This window comes from Dendrobates tinctorius, unplaced genomic scaffold (assembly GCF_039654945.1).
Source record: "Dendrobates tinctorius isolate UK_male_01 unplaced genomic scaffold, ASM3965494v1 ptg000237l, whole genome shotgun sequence".
Classification (NCBI taxonomy): Eukaryota; Metazoa; Chordata; class Amphibia; order Anura; family Dendrobatidae; genus Dendrobates; species Dendrobates tinctorius.
The window spans coordinates 3,252,151-3,270,940 of NW_027361904.1; the positions used below are offsets into that span (position 1 = coordinate 3,252,151).

The 18,790-nt window shown below is 52.4% G+C and overlaps 1 protein-coding gene across 1 annotated transcript in view; it reads left to right on the plus strand.

The window, feature by feature from the left end:
* The first annotated feature begins 14,513 nt into the window (after nucleotides 1-14,513).
* LOC141060434 (uncharacterized) overlaps nucleotides 14,514-18,790 on the plus strand; it is a 108,589-nt gene continuing 104,312 nt past the window's right edge. Inside the window, exon 1 of the mRNA XM_073556683.1 lies at nucleotides 14,514-14,573. The gene's annotated coding sequence lies outside the window, so the exon portion shown is untranslated. The remainder of the gene's footprint in view (nucleotides 14,574-18,790) is intronic.

Below are 18,790 nucleotides of genomic sequence, written 5' to 3' on the forward strand. Positions count from 1 at the left end.
GGCAGGAAGAAGTGGAGTATGTTGGAACAGGTTAGGAACTGAGCCGCAGGAGTACGGCGTAGGCGGAGCCGCAGGAGTGCGGAGTAGGCGGAGCCGCAGGAGTGTGGCGTAGGCTGGGCTGCAAGTGAGCCGGGCAGGCTGAGCTGCAAGGGAGCCGAGCAGGCAGAGAGGCTAGGGAGCCGAGCAGGCAGAGCGGCTGGGGAGCCGAGCAGGCAGAGCGGCTGGGGAGCCGAGCAGGCAGAGCGGCTGGGGAGCCGAGCAGGCAGAGCAGCAAGGGAGCCGAGCAGGCAGAGCAGCAAGGGAGACGAGCAGGCAGAGCTGCAAGGGAGCCGAGCAGGCAGATAGGGAGGACACAAGGAAAGACACAGCAGAGAAGGAAGCCAAAGACAAGGAGACTGACTGACAGAGGTAAGACTGAGTTCAGACAGAGACATGGGGACAAAGACACAAGGACCAGGATATTGTCTCCTGGCAGGCGGATAGAGAAGTACTAGGCAAGGTACCAAGACACAGGAATACGCAATAAGAGCCTTCAGAGAAGGCAAGACATAGCACAGGGCCTGGCTAGCTCAGCAGCAAGGAGCTAACTGAGTTTAGACATTGCACAGGCAAGGGTTAGTGGGTGTGGCGGAACTAAATAGTCAAGGGCGCTAGGTGATTAGTCAAGGACAGATTACACAGGTGCACCCTGACTGCATAAGAACCAGAGAATCTGGCGCCGCCCCCCTATACAAACATAGCTTGGAAGCATACAGGAGAGCAGAGGCACAGGGCTGGCAACAGACAGAATTCACAGCATGGCTTGAAGCAGTAAGTAAGTTGGTGTGCGGGGGATGGGAGGCCATGCAGTGATGCCAGCAGGGTTGTTACAGTACCCCCCTGTTACGTGTTACAGAACCACTCAGCACCCAGAATATGTTGTGCAGTTATATGTATGTATAATAGGTTCTATGTGAGATGCATGTCCCTAATGCATCAGTTCACAGGCTGCGCCCCTGGGCAGAGGGGACACAATATTCTCCTTTTGTCCACCCTCCCCCCACCTTTGTAATTCCCACAGTAAACATCGGCAGGCTCCGGGCACCTGCGGCTTTTGTAATGCATGTCTGGCCTGCCGCTTTTCTATTGGCCGGCCCTCTGTATCTGTGTGATATATTCTGTGTCCTGTGAGTAAAGTGTTGTCAAACTGGAAATACATGGAGAAGCAGTGATCTTTTATATGCGCCCATGTAACCAAGGAATTCCAGACAGCGTCATTCATTCAGACTCCAGTCAACGCAGAGCGGACCTCCAAAAACACGGGGTGGTACTGAAATAGGTACCCCAGCTTGGGTAGACCCCGTTACACTGGTGGCAGACAGCGGGATTTGATACCCCTTCTACAGGAGGAAAGGAATGAATGGAAAATAACTACCAGAAGTTAAAGAGGACTACATTAAAAGATCTGGTGGAAGCTCGAGGGTTGATCGCCAGCAACAAAACAAAAGCGGATTTCATAGCAGCCATCATGGAACACGACAGTGCAGCACCCCCCAATGTGAATGTGGAGGAGACCGAATTCCAGAGGGAGGTAAAGAACAGACTGGTGTTCTATGGCCTAAACCCTGCAGTAGAGATCATACGAGAGGTGATGGCTGATGTGTGTACTGATCTGAAGGAAAAGATGGCCGAGCAGACCAGGATAGAGCTAGCCAAGATGGAGATGGCAGAGCGGACCAAAGTGGAGCTGGCCAAGATGGAGATGGCAGAGCGGAGAGAGGAGAGTCAGCGAGCAGGGGGAGCACTGGCCTTCGACCAGGTACCTTCAACAGTAAGCCACAAAAAGATCCAGTATAATGCCTTCCGACAGTTGGGGGAGGCAGAGGAAGACATTGATGGCTTTCTGCAGGACTTTGAGCGGCAGTGTGCTCTTCATCAAGTGAAGCCGGAGGAACGGGTTCAGATTCTAGCCAGCAAGCTGACAGGCCAGGCAGCGGACGCCTATCGCACGGTACCTGATGAGGACTGTATGGACTATGAGTGGATCAAAGAAGTTATTGTGGCCCGGTATGCGCTGACACCAGAGGCCTACCTCCAAAAGTTCCGCGGACTTATAAAACGCGTAACCGATACCCAAGCTGAATGGGCCTGTAAATTACGGCGGTCACTTTCTACAGTGGGTACAAGGGAGCCAAGCAACCACTAAGGAGGACGTCCTTCAGCTCTTCCTGTTAGAATGATTCTTTAATGAACTAAACCCGGAGACACAGGAATGGCTTTGGGACAGGCGGCCAACGACTCTTAAGGAAGCCGCTCGTCTGGCCGATGAACATCATGATGCCAGGAGGCCGCAGTTGTCCGGATCAAAGGTGGTCACTAGGGGCTCGCCCATGGACCTGGAGGGCCCCAAACCACCGAAGACTGTAGGGGGACCAGCTAGAAACCCGGCCTACCACAGTCCCCCTGGGGCGCGATGCCACACCAGTCGTCAGCTGGGCTATTTGCAAAGACAATGTCCCAACCGGACTCAGCATACCCAGTGGCCAAAGGCGGGAACAGCTACCTTCAGCCGGGCTGCTGTACACTGCTACCAAGGCGAAGCTGACCCGGCATTGAGGGCTACGATTAACCAAGGGGTGGAAGAGATGGAGGAAGTGCTGCCGTCCAGGCAGCCCGGGCAGATAATCGACAACAGCATCGACAGGTCGTGTGGGTTAATGGGAAACGTATGCAGGGACTAAGAGATTCCGGGGCAACTTTGACCCTTGTGAAGCCTCATCTCGTCCGGGACCAAGAGAAGACGGACCGGACAGTGGCAGTCCGTGTAGCAGGGGGAGCTATACATCGACTACCCACTGCCAGGATTCACCTGAACTGGGGAGTCGGGGATGGCCTTGTTGAGGTCGGCTTGATGGAGGATTTGCCTGCAGACGTCTTGCTGGGAAATGACTTGAGGCCCATGTTGTCTGCATTCTCGGTGGCCCCTCTGGCTGAGACCTATCCTGTGACCATCCGGAGACAAGTTCGAGCTGCGGAGGCGGAATCACACTCAGAGGAGGCCCAGGTAAGACATCCCAGCCCTGCACGTATTCCCATAGCCAGACACATTTCTTGGGCCACCCCAGATGAATTTAAGAGGGACTTACTTGAGGATCCTTCTTTAGAGGGATATCGTGGGAAGGCACAGGAGGAGGAGAGGAGTACTGGAAGGGGAACAGTTTGTATGGAAGCAGGGATTCCTCTACCGGATCACAGAGCAGCACCACACAGGGACGAGCCCCACTATAAAACATCAGCTGGTAGTTCCCAAGAAGTATAGGCAGGAGCTACTGCGAATCTCTCATGACATACCCTTGGCCGGGCACTTCGGCATCAGTCGCACCAGGCATCGTCTGACACAAAACTTCTTTTGGCCGGGGGTAACCTATGATGTTCGTCAGTACTGCCAGACCTGTGACAGTTGTCAGTGCATTGGCAAGAGGGGGGATCGATGCAAGGCCAAATTACGCCCACTCCCCATTGTGGAGGAACCATTTAGCTGAGTAACGGTCGATCTGATAGGGCCGATAGCCAAACACAGTCCGTCCGGAAAAAAGTATATATTGACAGTGGTAGATTATTCCACACAGTATCCAGAGGCGGTTGCGTTACCTAACATACTGGCAGAGACGGTGGCGGCCGCCCTGCTCCAGGTTTTCTCACGGGTTGGATTTCCCCAGGAGATTATCTCGGACCAGGGTACCCAGTTTACAGCAGAGGTGACAACCAACTGTGGAAGCTGTGCGGCGTAAAGTCCATTAGAAGAGCCCCGTACCACCCGCAAACCAATGGGTTGTGTGAACGCTTTAACGGGACATTAAAACAGCTCATTGGGCCTTTTACCAGGACCTACAGGGACTGGGAGAAATTCTTGCCACACCTCCTGTTTGCCTATCGGGAGGTGCCCCAAGAATCCACGGGGTTCTCCCCGTTCGAGCTGGTATACGGGAGATGGCTAAGGGGACCCCTAGACTTAGTGCTGGAACACTGGGAAGGGGAGGGCCTCAAAGAAGGGGTACCTATTGTACCCTATGTGCTGGAATTCCGGGACTGCCTACAGGAGCTGACCCAGGTTGTACGTGAGAACCTGCAGGCGAAACAGCGGCGCCAGCGCGTATGGTACGATCGGAGGGCCAGAGAGCACACTTTGGAAATAGGACAGAAGGTCCTGGTGTTAGAGCCCACTAAGCAGAATAAGTTTCAAGCTGCATGGCAGGGGCCCTACCAGGTAGTGGGGAAAATAGCCGACACAACCTATAATGTCGCCGATTGTGAAGACCCCAGGGTTATCAGCATGTTCCATGTGAATATGCTGATGCCCTACCGGGAGCACCCTGAAGAGGTAGTGGCCATCTGTGCACCTGAAGCAGAGGATTTTGCTGGACTTCCCTTGCCGGATGTCTTAGGGGAAAGGACTCAGTCTAAAACATGGGACCAGGTACACTTGGGTGAAGACCTAGGCCCCCGGGAGAGACAGCAGGCGGAGGAGTTGTTGAGGCAGCGACAGAGGATGTTTTCGGGGAGACCAGGGTACACTCGCCTGGCACAACACAAGGTTGAGACCCAGGATCAGACCCCCCTGCGACAAAACCCCTTTTGCGTCCCTGAGTCTGTACGAGAGGGGATGCGACAAGAGATACAAGAGATGTTGCGTTTAGGGGTCATTGAAGAGTCAGATAGTCCCTGGGCATCCCCCGTAGTGTTAGTGCCCAAGAAGGATGGGACTACACGGTTTTGTGTAGACTATCGTAAGCTCAATGAGAAAACAGTGACGGATGCATTCCCCATGCCGCGTGTGGATGAGTTGTTAGACCGGCTGGCGGGGGCAAAGTATTTGACCACCATCGATCTATGCAAAGGCTACTGGCAGATTCCTCTTAGTCCTGACGCTATTCCCAAGTCGGCATTTGTCACCCCGTTCAGCTTATTCCAGTTTCGAGTTATGCCATTCGGGATGAAGAATGCCCCAGCGACCTTCCAAAGGCTGGCTGACCGGCTTCTGGATGGTCTCCAGGACTATGCTTGTGCCTACCTGGATGACATCGCCATCTACAGTGCGACATGGGAAGAGCATCTAAATCACCTAGAGACAGTATTGGACAGGATGCACCAGGCCGGAATCACCCTGAACCCAAACAAGTGTCACGTGGGCAAAGCAGAGGTTCAGTATTTAGGGCATTGGGTGGGAAGTGGGAAACAATGACCACGACCAGCCAAGATTGAGGCCATAGCCAAATGGCCCATCCCACGCACTAAAACCCAGGTCATGGCGTTTCTAGGGACAGCTGGGTATTACAGGAAATTCGTTCCCAATTACAGCAGCGTAGCCAAGCCCCTCACTGATCTGACCCTTAAGAACCAACCCCGCCAGGTAACCTAGACCTCAGAGTGTGAGGAAGCCTTCCGCCAACTAAAGGACGCCCTCACCAATACCCCTGTATTGGCCGCACCCGATCCAGCTAAACGTTTCCTTGTTCACACAGACGCTTCTATGTTTGGGGGCAGTACTGAGCCAAGTCGGGCCAGACGGCCAAGAACACCTGGTAGCTTACCTGAGTCGGAAACTACTGCCCCGTGAAGTAAGCTATGCGGCCATCGAGAAGGAGTGCCTGGCGGTAGTATGGGCACTCAAGAAGTTGCAACCATATTTGTATGGACGACAGTTTTCCCTCCTAACGGACCATAATCCCCTAGTCTGGCTTAATCGGGTCTCCGGAGACAACGCCAGATTGCTGTGGTGGAGTTTAGCCCTACAACCTCTGGACTTCACCATCCACCACAGACGCAGCAAACAAAATGGTAACGCCGATGGACTAAGTCGACAAACGGAACTTGTACCAACCCCATAAACTTCGGTCATCCCCAAACCGATCCGTTGAGGATCAGACTGTGTATGCCGATCACGTCGCTGAAAAGGGGAGCCGTGTTACAGAGCCAGTCAGCACCCAGAATATGTTGTGCAGTTATATGTATGTATAATAGGTTCTATGTGAGATGCATGTCCCTAATGCATCAGTTCACAGGCTGCTCCCCTGGGCCGAGGGGACACAATATTCTACTTTTGTCCGCCCTCCCCCCACCTTTGTAATTCCCACAGTAAACATCGGCAGGCTCCGGCCACCTGCGGCTTTTGTAATGCATGTCTGGCCTGCCGCTTTTCTATTGGCCTGCCCTCTGTATCTGTGTGATATATTTTGTGTCCTGTGAGTAAAGTGTTGTCAGACTGGATATACGTGGAGAAGCAGTGATCTTTTATATGCGCCCATGTAACCAAGGAATTCTAGCCAGCGTCATTCATTCAGACTCCAGCCAACGCAGAGCAGACCTCCGAAAATACGCGGTGGTACTGAAAGAGGTACCCCAGCATGGGTAGACCCCGTTACACCCCCCTTTACAGCCCCTCTTCCTCAAGCCTGCCAGAATGACTAGAAGAAGGAGAACGGGACCACACACAGCCCAGGCTGACAGGGCATCCTTCTGGTGAGGTGAAGTAGGCGTGCCATCCGGAATCACCGAGTGCCAAGTTTCTTGGTGCCCAACAGCTTCCAACACAGAGGGTACAAGGACTTCTTCCTCCTGATTGTCAGAAAGTAGGGACCTGGAAGCTTCGGACTTGATCCCTACATCAGCCGGCCAGCTGGAAACTGAAGACACCGTCACTAAGTCCAATTTCAGCCCGATATTCCAAAAAAATTGGACCTCCTCCTCCCGGTTGGTGAGAAACGGAGATACGTAGGTCACTGTTCCAACATCTTCACCCACCTGCCAAATGGAAGCTGGAGGTATACATACAGGGAGCCACTTCAGCCTGTTACCCTGAAAAAACTGGTCCTCCTCTACTAGGTTAGAGGGTGAGAAAATCTCTGTCTCAGTATCTTCACTCACTGGCCACACGAGGGTAGAAGGCATATACTTAGGACCCATCTTCAGCCCGTAATCCAGGGGAGGACAATCAAGAGATAGGGATGCTTCTGGGAGAAGATCACTGGTATAGTCGCTGGAGACGTGTGAGGAGACTGACACCGCTTACCCTTCTTTGGAGACGTCATCACCCCTTGACTCGACGACTAGCAGACCAGATGAAGAAGGCGACCTTGCTGACCGACTCTGACGCAAGGGAACCAGACACCTCTTGTCACTTGATTGTTTCAACCGCAGTGCCCTGCTAGGTTTCCAGACATAAACGGGTACTAGAATCTCTGGAACAGAATGACACATGGGCATACCAGTCAGCAAGTGGAAGATGAACTTCCTCATGTATAAGGCTTCAACCTGGAGCTGTATTTGTCCTTACAGGACTAGACTGTTCGCAAGTAGGGCTCGGCTACCTCGAGACAACGCCCACACCAGCTTCGGGAGCTTTACGACAGAGACCACACACTGACTCCGTATGACTGGCGAATTAAACACACCAAAGCTCCCTGAAGACAGAGAAACAGTCAAAGAGTTTAATGGAGAGGTAATACTCTCGCCCAGGGCAGCCTCTCCTACTGGCCCAGGGTTCTGGAGTACAAGCTTCACAGGGCAGAGACCATCAGGATGTTCCTTCTCAGGACTGGACTCCAACGACAACCTAGCCCGCCCCTTTTTCTTAGACCTCTTGGATCTTGCACGGGGGGCTGCTTTGGCAAGCTGTGGAACAGGTGGGTGATGGATAGTCATAGACGGATGAGAGGATTCACCCATAGGTTCCTCTTGTCTGGTCTGTATCTGGAAGCTTAGCGGGGAAGACTTTTCAGGAGCAGCTGGAAGAGGCATGTCGAACACTTTACGGAAGGCCACCAGGAAGGCCCCCAGGCTCATGACGACAGGGTCCCCTGCTTCCCAAAGGGTCAGATCCACATCAAGGCATCACCAGCTAGGTAGGACATGATGTATCCCACCTTGACCCAGTCAGAGGGGAAACAAGCTGCATTCTGCAGGATGTAGTGCAGGCACTATTTTAGGAACCCTTGGCACTCAGTAGGGTTCCCATTGAACCTAGGCGGGTCATCAGGGTCGTGCTCTTCATAGGCCAGGAGCTGATTGTAGAGGGCATTGGAGACAATGATTGGTTCAGAGGTCTCCACAATCGGAACCAAGCAGGACGGAACAAATACCTCTGGTTGCTCATACTGGCAGGGAGAGAGTTCATCATGCTCTGCGAGTGGAAGGACATGGGACTCAGCGGGGACCATGGCCTGTGCAAACTGTCACGCTCGCGCCTTGGCTGAATGGCGCGAGCCGGGGGGTTGTGGCCCCACTGTGCCACAAACCAGACTACCCTGGAAGGGGCGTGACTACGACAGCTACCTCGTTCTTCACTGGAGGCTCTGATGGTGAGGTCAGGCTTATGCGGCAGGTAGCTGGCGGGTGCCACTCCACTCTAGGGACCTGTTCACACAGCAGGGGCAGGTATAGGTTTAGGCAGGAAGAAGTGGAGTATGTTGGAACAGGTTAGGAACTGAGCCGCAGGAGTACGGCGTAGGCGGAGCCGCAGAAGTGTGGAGGAGGCGGAGCCGCAGGAGTGCGGAGCCGCAGGAGTGAAGAGTAGGCTGGGCTGCAAGGAAGCTGGGCAGGCTGAGCTGCAAGGGAGCCGAGCAGGCAGAGCGGCTAGGGAGCCGAGCAGGCAGAGCGGCTGGGGAGCCGAGCAGGCAGAGCGGCTGGGGAGCCGAGCAGGCAGAGCAGCAAGGGAGCCAAGCAGGCAGAGCGGCAAGGGAGCCGAGTAGGCAGAGCGGTTAGGGAGCCGAGCAGGCAGAGCGGCTGGGGAGCCGAGCAGGCAGAGCGGCTGGGGAGCCGAGCAGGCAGAGCGGCAAGGGAGCCGAGCAGGCAGAGCAGCAAGGGAGCCGAGGTGGCAGAGCGGCTGGGGACAAAGACACAAGGACCAGGATATTGTCTCCTGGCAGGCGGATAGAGAAGTACTAGGCAAGGTACCAAGACACAGGAATATGCAATAAGAGCCTTCAGAGAAGGCAAGACATAGGACAGGGCCTGGCTAGCTCAGCAGCAAGGAGCTAACTGAGTTTAGACATTGCACAGGCAAGGGTTAGTGGGTGTGGCGGAACTAAATAGTCAAGGGCGCTAGGTGATTGGTCAAGGACAGATTACACAGGTGCACCCTGACTGCACAAGAACCAGAGAGTTCTGGAGCCGCCCCCCTATACACACATAGCTTGGAAGCATACAGGAAATCAGAGGCACAGGGCTGGCAACAGACAGAATTCACAGCATGGCTTGAAGCAGTAAGTAAGTTGGTGTGCGGGGGATGGGAGGCAATGCAGTGATGCCTGCAGGGTTGTTACATGTTCCTGGAGCATTTGCTAGACCAAAAGGCATCCGGTCGAATTTGTACAGTCCCATTGGGAGGATGAAAGCCGTCTTGGCTCGATCTTGCTCGGACATTGGCACCTGCCAATATCCGCTGGCCAAGTCTAACGTGGAGAAGAACCTGGCATTTCCCAGTGCCGATAGGGACTCTTCTATCCTGGGCAGCGGGTACGAGTTCCGCAAGGACCCATCCTTCTTCCTCACCAGGACTATGGGAGCAGCCCACGCGCTCTGACTTTCACGAATAGCTCCCTTCTTCAACATGTGTGACAGCATTCCTTTCACTTCCTAGTACATCTGTGGAGGTATCTGACGGTACCGTTCCCAGATCGGCGCCGCATCTCCAGTGGGTATCTCGTGGGTTATGGCCGTGGTGCGTCCAAAGTCATCTTCATCCTTGGCAAACACCTCCTGATATTTACCCAGCAAGGCTTCCACCTGAGGGACCTGCTGTGGGTCCAGTTCTGAGAGTTCTGTTCGCATGCGTCCCAAAATTCGTCGCCCTTCCTGCAGTAGTCAGGGATCCGGAGCTACCTCCGCTTTGATGGTCACCAGCCAAGGGTCTTCTGACCTTGCAGTCAGCTGCACTGTCTTGGTTGGAACCAGCTCATCCGGGAGGCCCAGGACTTGGACGACTTCGCTCTTAGTGGGTAGGATGGCATGCATCTCCCCCGCATTTATGTAGCGCACAAGGACAGCGCCGCCCCGCACAGTGGCCAGGGACCGCGTGACCAGTATTCCTGATGGCAGCTAGTCGGCTCTGCTAGGCTCAATTTTAACTTCCACCCCTTCAAGCGAGATACCAGTTCATATAGGCAGGGGAAGTACCGTCTGTCCAGGGGGCAATACTCGATTGACAGAGGCAGGTGCGATGACTTTACCGAGTTCCTTTCCGCCACCACATGGTAGTCACTTGTGAACCGGTGTCTACCAGACATCGCACTGCTCTTCCATTGATTTCTGCCCAGACCAGGGGGCATGTGGAAACAAGGCTGGTGGGACTTTTACTACTCCTCCTCTGCTCTTCACGCTCCGGGCGGTGTCCCTTGTGCTCAGAGCCACCTACTTTAATGGTAGGCGCAGGTATGGTCGGCTCCGCTGGGGACACCACCGGGCAATGTGACCGGGCTTTCCACAGGTATAGCCTGTAAGAGAATGTCTCCTCTGGGTAACTTCAACTTCTCCTCGGGTGACAGCTCCTCTGTCTCACACTATAGGACCAGGCCTCTCTGCCTGAGATCTCCTTGAAGCCACCATTTCTTCACGGAACTGGCTGATCTCAATTCTCGGGTCCTCTACCCATCGGGGGATTTTGTCTGCGGTGGTGGTTGCTTCCCCGCTCCGCACCTTCCCCACTGGCCCTGTCATGTCCTGTTCCTGCTCGCGCACACCTCACTACCAACTTCAGAGAGGGTCATGTCTGGCTTTACCTGCAGGTGCTCTTGCATGGCCTGCTTCATCATTCCGTCATGCAGCCCCATCACCAGCTGATCCCTGAGCACCACGTCAACTGACCCTACGCCTACACTGTCCTTCCATCTAATAGCAGTATGGAGCTCTTGCAGGGCACTCATGAAGTGGGTCACGGTCTCCCCCTGTCTTTGCACTCAGTGAAACAGTCGCATGCGGAGTTCCCCTACGTCAGTGGGGTCCCCATGTGTTTCCTCAAGTATGCACAGCACCTTGTACAGAGTATCTCTTTCCTGGGGAGACCTATGCATGACAGAATCTCATGCCTCCCCCTCTAAGGCCATCAATGCAATCTCTGCCTCCAGGGCTGGTGCCAGGGGATGCATCTGCAACAGCCCCCCGGATTCTCTCCGTCCAACTCCACATTATCACATTGTTTCCAGTAAACTTCAGCAAATTATTCAACATGGCTCCCAGGGAAATGCTAGTCCTGGGGCCTTCTCTAACTGCTTGGTCCACCGCTTCCGCGCTTCCGTGTGACATCCTGCCGACTACGCCAAATGTAATAATGAGCAGGTGCTGGGTATGTCACCACAGAACAGACGGACCAACAGTTAAAGGGGGGGGTTTATTTACAGGGATAAACACTGGCAATAGAACAGTGCGAGTATTGGTCAAGTGGAAAACAAGTTATAAAACAGGCAAATGGAATAAAGAGTATTAAACAGTATTTCCTGGAATTAACTTAACAGTCTGAAGAGGACTTGCTTGTAGGGTCAACCTTCTCCCACGTAGGTACCGAACAACAGCGGCACTTGTTGTCTATAGTCTCTGTGAACTCTGTAATCCCCCAGCCAGGGTCTCCTCTGCTCTGAGTCTTTAGCTCCAACACTACAGTCTCTCCCGCAGAAGCAAAGCTCGGTACACAATTGTGTCCCTCTGCCAGAATCAGGGGCTCTGCACTAACTCTGCGGGTACCAGGGCTTTGCGCGGGGGTCACTGCCTCTGTACGGGTCACTGTCTCTACAGAGGGCTCAGTCTCAACACGGGCCATGGTCTCTGCGCGGACCACAGTCAAAACATGGACCCCCATCTCTGCACGGGGGTCAGGACACACCTTTGCTGTCACTGCATACTCCGGCTCCACGTACTCACGGGCTGCAATCTCTGTGAGCGGTACCCCGGTCTTTGCCTTCAGAACAGGAGATGTGACTCTCTCCTGGTCTGTGTCTGCGTCTTGTCCTGACCGCTGCCCAGGCTGCTCTGACGACAGCGCAAGCACTTTTCCCGTTCTCTGCCCGGCTTCCTTCCTGTACCAAGTCCCTTTTCTGTCCCCCGCGGAACCTGCTGTGTTGCTCAATGGTTCCGGGGACGGAGCAGAGGAGACAACCCTCCCCTGGCTCTTCCTGTACTTCACCCCCTTACAGTACCAATACCTGGTTTACACACAACAGTATCACTGTGCTTGATTGGCAGCAAACTCGCCTGACCTTAACCCCATAGAGAATCTATGGAGTATTGTCAAGAGGAAGATGAGAGACACCAGACCCAACAATGCAGACGAGCTGAAGACTGCTATCAAAGCAACCTGGGCTTCCATAACCCCTCAGCAGCGCCACAGGCTGATCGCCTCCATGCCACGCCGCATTGATGCAGTAATTGATGCAAAAGGAGCCCAACCAAGTATTGAGGGCATTTACTGATCATGCATTTCAGTAGGACAACATTTCCAATTTTAAAATAATTTTTCAAGCTGGTGTTATAAAGTATTCTAATTTACTGAGATAATGACATTTGGGTTTTCATTGGCTGTAAGCCATAATCCTCAACATTAACAGAAATAAACCCGTGAGATAGATCACTCTGTGTGTAATGACCCTATAGAATAGAGGAGAGTCACTTTTTGCATTGAAGAACTGAAATAAATTCGCTTTTTAATAACATTCTAATTTTGTGAGAAGCAGCTGTATGTATTCCATGTGTTGGAATCGGAAGTATTTATGCCATGTGCTCACTGTGAGCTTCCCAATAACCAGTGTAGCAGTGGAAACAGACGCGGCCTTGTCCATCATTCGTCATTCAATTGGGTAATTATTGTGACAATTGGAGGCAGTGGAATTGCATTCCCTGTCAAATAAGTAACAGTGGAGATATCTGTGCAACCCCCCCAGGGCTGTGTAACATTGAGAGTGAACACTACATACGCGGCTCCGCTCCGCGCACATTACACACGCGGCTCCGCTCCGCGCTCATTACACACGAGGCTCCGCTCCGCGCACATTACACACGAGGCTCCGCTCCGCGCACATTACACACGCGGCTCCACACACATTACACACGCAGCTCCGCTCCGCGCTCATTACACACGCGGCTCCGCTCCGCGCTCATTACACACGCGGCTCCGCTCCGCACACAATACACACGCGGCTCCGCTCCGCGCTCATTACACACGCGGCTCCGCTCCGCACACATTACACACGCAGCTCCGCTCCGCGCTCATTACACACGCGGCTCCGCTCCGCACACATTACACACGAGGCTCCACTCCGCGCACATTACACACGAGGCTCCGCTCCGCACACATTACACACGCGGCTCCACACACATTACACACGCAGCTCCGCTCCGCGCTCATTACACACGCGGCTCCGCTCCGCGCTCATTACACACGCGGCTCCGCTCCGCACACATTACACACGAGGCTCCGCTCCGCGCACATTACACACGAGGCTCCGCTCCGCGCACATTACACACGAGGCTCCGCTCCGCACACATTACACACGCGGCTCCACACACATTACACACGCAGCTCCGCTCCGCGCTCATTACACACGCGGCTCCGCTCCGCGCTCATTACACACGCGGCTCCGCTCCGCACACATTACACACGCGGCTCCGCTCCGCACACATTACACACGCGGCTCCGCTCCGCGCACATTACACACGCGGCTCCGCTCCGCGCACATTACACACGAGGCTCCGCTCCGCGCACATTACACACGAGACTCCGCTCCGCGCACATTACACACGAGGCTCCGCTCCGCACACATTACACACGCGGCTCCACACACATTACACACGCAGCTCCGCTCCGCGCTCATTACACACGCGGCTCCGCTCCGCACACATTACACACGCAGCTCCGCTCCGCACACATTACACACGCGGCTCCGCTCCGCACACATTACACACGCGGCTCCGCTCCGCACATTACACACGCGGCTCCGCTCCGCACACATTACACACGCGGCTCCGCTCCGCACACATTACACACGCGGCTCCGCTCCGCACACATTACACACGCGGCTCCGCTCCATCCTCCTCTATAATACTAGACAGTAGTGAGTATACTCGTTGCTCGGGTGTCCTCTGAGTATTTTGGCGTGCTCGCAGATTTAGTTTCTGTTGCCGCAGCTGCATGATTTGCGACTGCTGGATAGACTGAGTACATGTGAGGAATGCCTGTTTGTTAGAGAATTCCCACATGTATTCATCGCAAATCATGCAGCTGCGGCAACAGAAACTAAATCTGCGAGCACGCCAAAATACTCAGAGGACACCCGAGCAACGAGTATACTGGCTCCTCACTAGACATCTGTAGGATGCATTATACCTGACATTATCACATTACACTGCACATGACAGAAGATGTACACAAGGCGCAGGACATCACACAATACACAGGTGATGTCTGCAAGGAGGAGAAGGGTAATGTCACTGAGACACCTGGAGCTCCGCCCCTGATCATGTGACCCTCCCCATGTGACTGAACACGTGACTGTGATGTCACACAGGTCCTGTCCCTACTCCAGCACAGTTGGGCAGCTCTGCAGGTGGAGGTATGTGTGTCTCCTCACCCCGATCTACAGGGAGGAGAGAGAGCGACAGACCCCGCACTACACATGGGGGAGAGAGAGGGACAGACCCCGCACTACACATGGAGGAGAGAGAGTGACAGACCCCGCACTACACATGGGGGAGAGAGAGGGACAGACCCCGCACTACACATGGAGGAGAGTGAGTGACAGACCCCGCACTACACATGGAGGAGACAGAGCGACAGACCCTGCACTACACATGGGGGAGAGAGAGGGACAGACCCCGCACTACACATGGGGGAGAGAGAGCGACAGACCCTGCACTACACATGGAGGAGAGAGAGGGACAGACCCCGCACTACACATGGAGGAGAGAGAGTGACAGACCCCGCACTACAAATGGAGGAGAGAGAGCGACAGACCCCGCACTACACATGGAGGAGAGAGTGACAGACCCCGCACTACACATGGTAGAGAGAGAGAGCGACAGACCCCGCACTACAGGGAGGAGAGAGAGCGACAGACCCCGCACTACACATGGGGGAGAGAGAGCGACAGACCCCACACTACACATGGAGGAGAGAGAGCGACAGACCCTGCACTACACATGGAGGAGAGAGAGGGACAGACCCCGCACTACACATGGAGGAGAGAGAGTGACAGACCCCGCACTACAAATGGAGGAGAGAGAGCGACAGACCCCGCACTACACATGGAGGAGAGAGTGACAGACCCCGCACTACACATGGTAGAGAGAGAGAGCGACAGACCCCGCACTACAGGGAGAAGAGAGAGTGACAGACCTCGCACTACACATGGAGGAGAGAGAGTGACAGACCCCGCACTACACATGGAGGAGAGAGTGACAGACCCCGCACTACACATGGAGGAGAGAGAGCGACAGACCCCGCACTACACATGGAGGAGAGTGACAGAACCCGCACTACACATGGAGGAGAGAGAGTGACAGTCCCCGCACTACACATGGAGGAGAGAGAGAGTGACAGACGCCGCACTACACATGAAGGCGAGAGAGTGACAGTCCCCGCACTACACAATGACGGCTTGAGTTGTTACCCAGAGCAGAGGTGCCAGACAGTGTAGAGTGAGTCTTCACTTTGCATGATGGCACCATAGCTTTGGAGGCTCAGGTGTCTCTTTCCCGTAGTGTATAGGGTACAGGACATGGCCGAGGTTTTGCAAATACAGATCAGGAATAATGAAGTATTTGGGTGTGACGCTAGTGAGTCGGAATGGTCAAGGAGTCCAAGGTCAGAAGCCAAGAGGGTACGTCATAAACAGAAGGAAGAGACAAAAGCGTAGTCAGGTAACTTTCCAAGGTCAGAGTAACTGGAGGTTACCGGATCAGAGCTCAAAGGGTTAAACAGGTGGCTACGCAGAACGAAGTCCAAATTCAGGCAACAAATCAGTCGAGCACAAACATCACAAGATGAATGTACGTCTGGGAGAAGCTTTTCAGTTAAGTAGGCATTGCAATTACCCTGGATAGTTAACACCTGAGACAACCGACGCCTCCCAGTCACAGATTGGCTAGTCGATCTGTCAATCAACACACTCTCAGTTCAGCACGCCCCTATACCAGACTGGATGGCTTCTGCTGTCCATCAAAGTACTGACAGCTTCAGCACGCCCCTGTACCGGATTGGACGGCCATCTGTCAGTAACTGCATCCCAGACACCCTGAGGGGTGGAACCGTGACAGTACCCCCTCTTCTAGAGGGGCCATCGGACCCCCAGGCTTCCCAGGAAATTTTAGATGGAAGTCCCTGACTAACCGATCGGCCTTCACATCTCGAGCAGGGACCCAGGATCTCTCCTCTGGTCGTATCTCCTCAAGTGGATTACGGACCCTCTGAGAATACCACAATCCTCTGAAACTCATACTCCAGGCCACAGTCTACTGAAAGCTGAGGAGGCGGGGATGGGGGAGAAAATGCAGGACATACTCCTTTAATAGGGATTTATGAAATACGTTAGGGATGCAAAGGGATGGAGAAAGCTTTAATCTAAATGCCACAGGATTGACCACCTCTAGGATCTCATATGGACCAATAAACTTTGGACCTAAATTCGCTGACAGTACTTTAAGTTTAATGTTCCTAGACGACAACCAAACCTTATCCTCAGTCTTAAAAACTGGACCCACCAAACGTCTTCTATCGGCCTTTTGTTTTTTGGCGAATCGGAGCAGTCCCAATATTCTTCTGAAACTCCCTCCAGACATCCCCACGTCTCTGTACGTCGACCTCCACCCCAGGACATTCAGAACTGATCCTGGAAAATTCACCAAAATGGTGATGAAAACCATAATTACAGAAGAATGGTGAGGTCCGGGTGGATTGATTTACTCGACTGTTAAAAGCAAACTTAGCTAGAGGTAAAAACGAAGATCTGTCCTCCTGTCGCGCTGCCACAAAGCACCTTAAAATTTTTTCCAAAGGTTGCTTTGTCCTCGCAGTCTGACCTTTGGTTTCAGGGTGATAAGTAGATGAAAATGACAAGTGAATCCCAAGTTTACTGCAAAAAGCTCTCCAAAATTTAGAGACAAATTGTACTCCCCTATCAGACATAATGTCAGAGGGTTCCCAGGTAATCTAACAATGTGAGAAACAAACATCCTGGAGAGTGTCTCAGCATTAGGTAATCGTGACAAAGGAACAAAACAGGGTGGATAAAAATCTTGATTTTTTTAAAAAAATCAAAAAAATCAGATTTTTTTGATTTAAATCAGATTTTTTTGATTTAAATCATTTTTCTTTTCATAGACTTTAACCATCCCAGTAAAATGTCTGTTAAAAAAATAGGTTGTAAATTAATTGCCAGACTTACCACTAGTACTAGGCTCCTGGTGCATAAGAAGCTGTGGGGGTTCATTGACATTAGTTGTATCACTATCAACATCTTCATTTCCCTTCTGGTTGCAGTTTTCATAATGTGATTTCAAACGGCAAACAAGTCCTTGGATATCCTTTTGACAGTATTTGCACTTTGCTCTTGCACCTTTCTTTCCAAGATCTGCTGCTGGCATCTCAACAAAATGAACCCAAATAGGGTCTCTCTTACGACCTGCTGCCATGGCTCACACAGATCACTTATGAAGTTTGATTGTTACTACAGCCTGAGCCAAGCACTGCTGATGTTACTACAGCCTGAGCCAAGTACTGCTGACTATCCAACAAGTTTGGGCATGTCAACTGAATGCAGGGAAAAAGAAACTAAACCAAAACTGAAACCAAGCTAGAAGTGTGGAATTAAAGGGGCAGTATGAACAAAATGTGGAGGCTATTAATAGTTTATACAATTAAGACATGCTGCTTTTAAACACCTACCTATTGCCATATAGTAAAACAAAAAAGATTTTTACTTACTTTGGGGTCCCCCCCCTCACCCTGGCGTTAGATCGTTGCCCCTAGTTTCATCCGTGTAACTATGGGCGCACATGCACACTGCTCTCACTTCTCATTTTAATCGTGATTTATATTAAAAAAAAACCTTTTGATTTAAATCAGTGATTTAAATCATGATAAAAATCATGATTTAAATCGATCCGATTTAAATAGAAAAAAATCTTTTGATTTAAATCGTGATTTAAATCATGATTTAAATCGGCGTGATTTAAATCAATCCACCCTGGAACAAAATGAGCTTGTTTGCTGAATCGATCAACTACCACCCAAATAGCAGTCTTCCCATCACACAGAAGCAAATCTGTAATGAAATCCATGGACAATTGAGTCCATGGTCTTTCTGGAATAGGCAATGGAGCCAGTTCCCCAGCCGGCTGGCTAGGACTGAATTTGGTGCGTGCGCACAGTCTTCACAAACAAATGCAAAATATTTAATATCATTATGCATGGACAGCCACCAAAAAAGTCTAGCAATGGCTTTCCTTGTGGCAGTAACCCCAGGATGACCACTTAAAATGGAATCATGAAATTCCTGTAACAACCGCAATCTTAGGTACACAGGCACAAATAATTTGGAACTCCGGGGAAATGGACTTTACAAATCACCCCTTCGAAATTCCGAGGTTACCATAGACACCACAATACCCTGAGAAATAATGAAGGATGGGGGTTCTGGAGGAGAAATGGAATCTAGACTACGAGATAAAGCATCAACTTTCACATTCTTAGACCCAGGCCTGAATGTAATAGAAAAATTAAATTGAGACATAAACATGGACCACCTGGCCTGTCTAGGAGTTAATCTTTTAG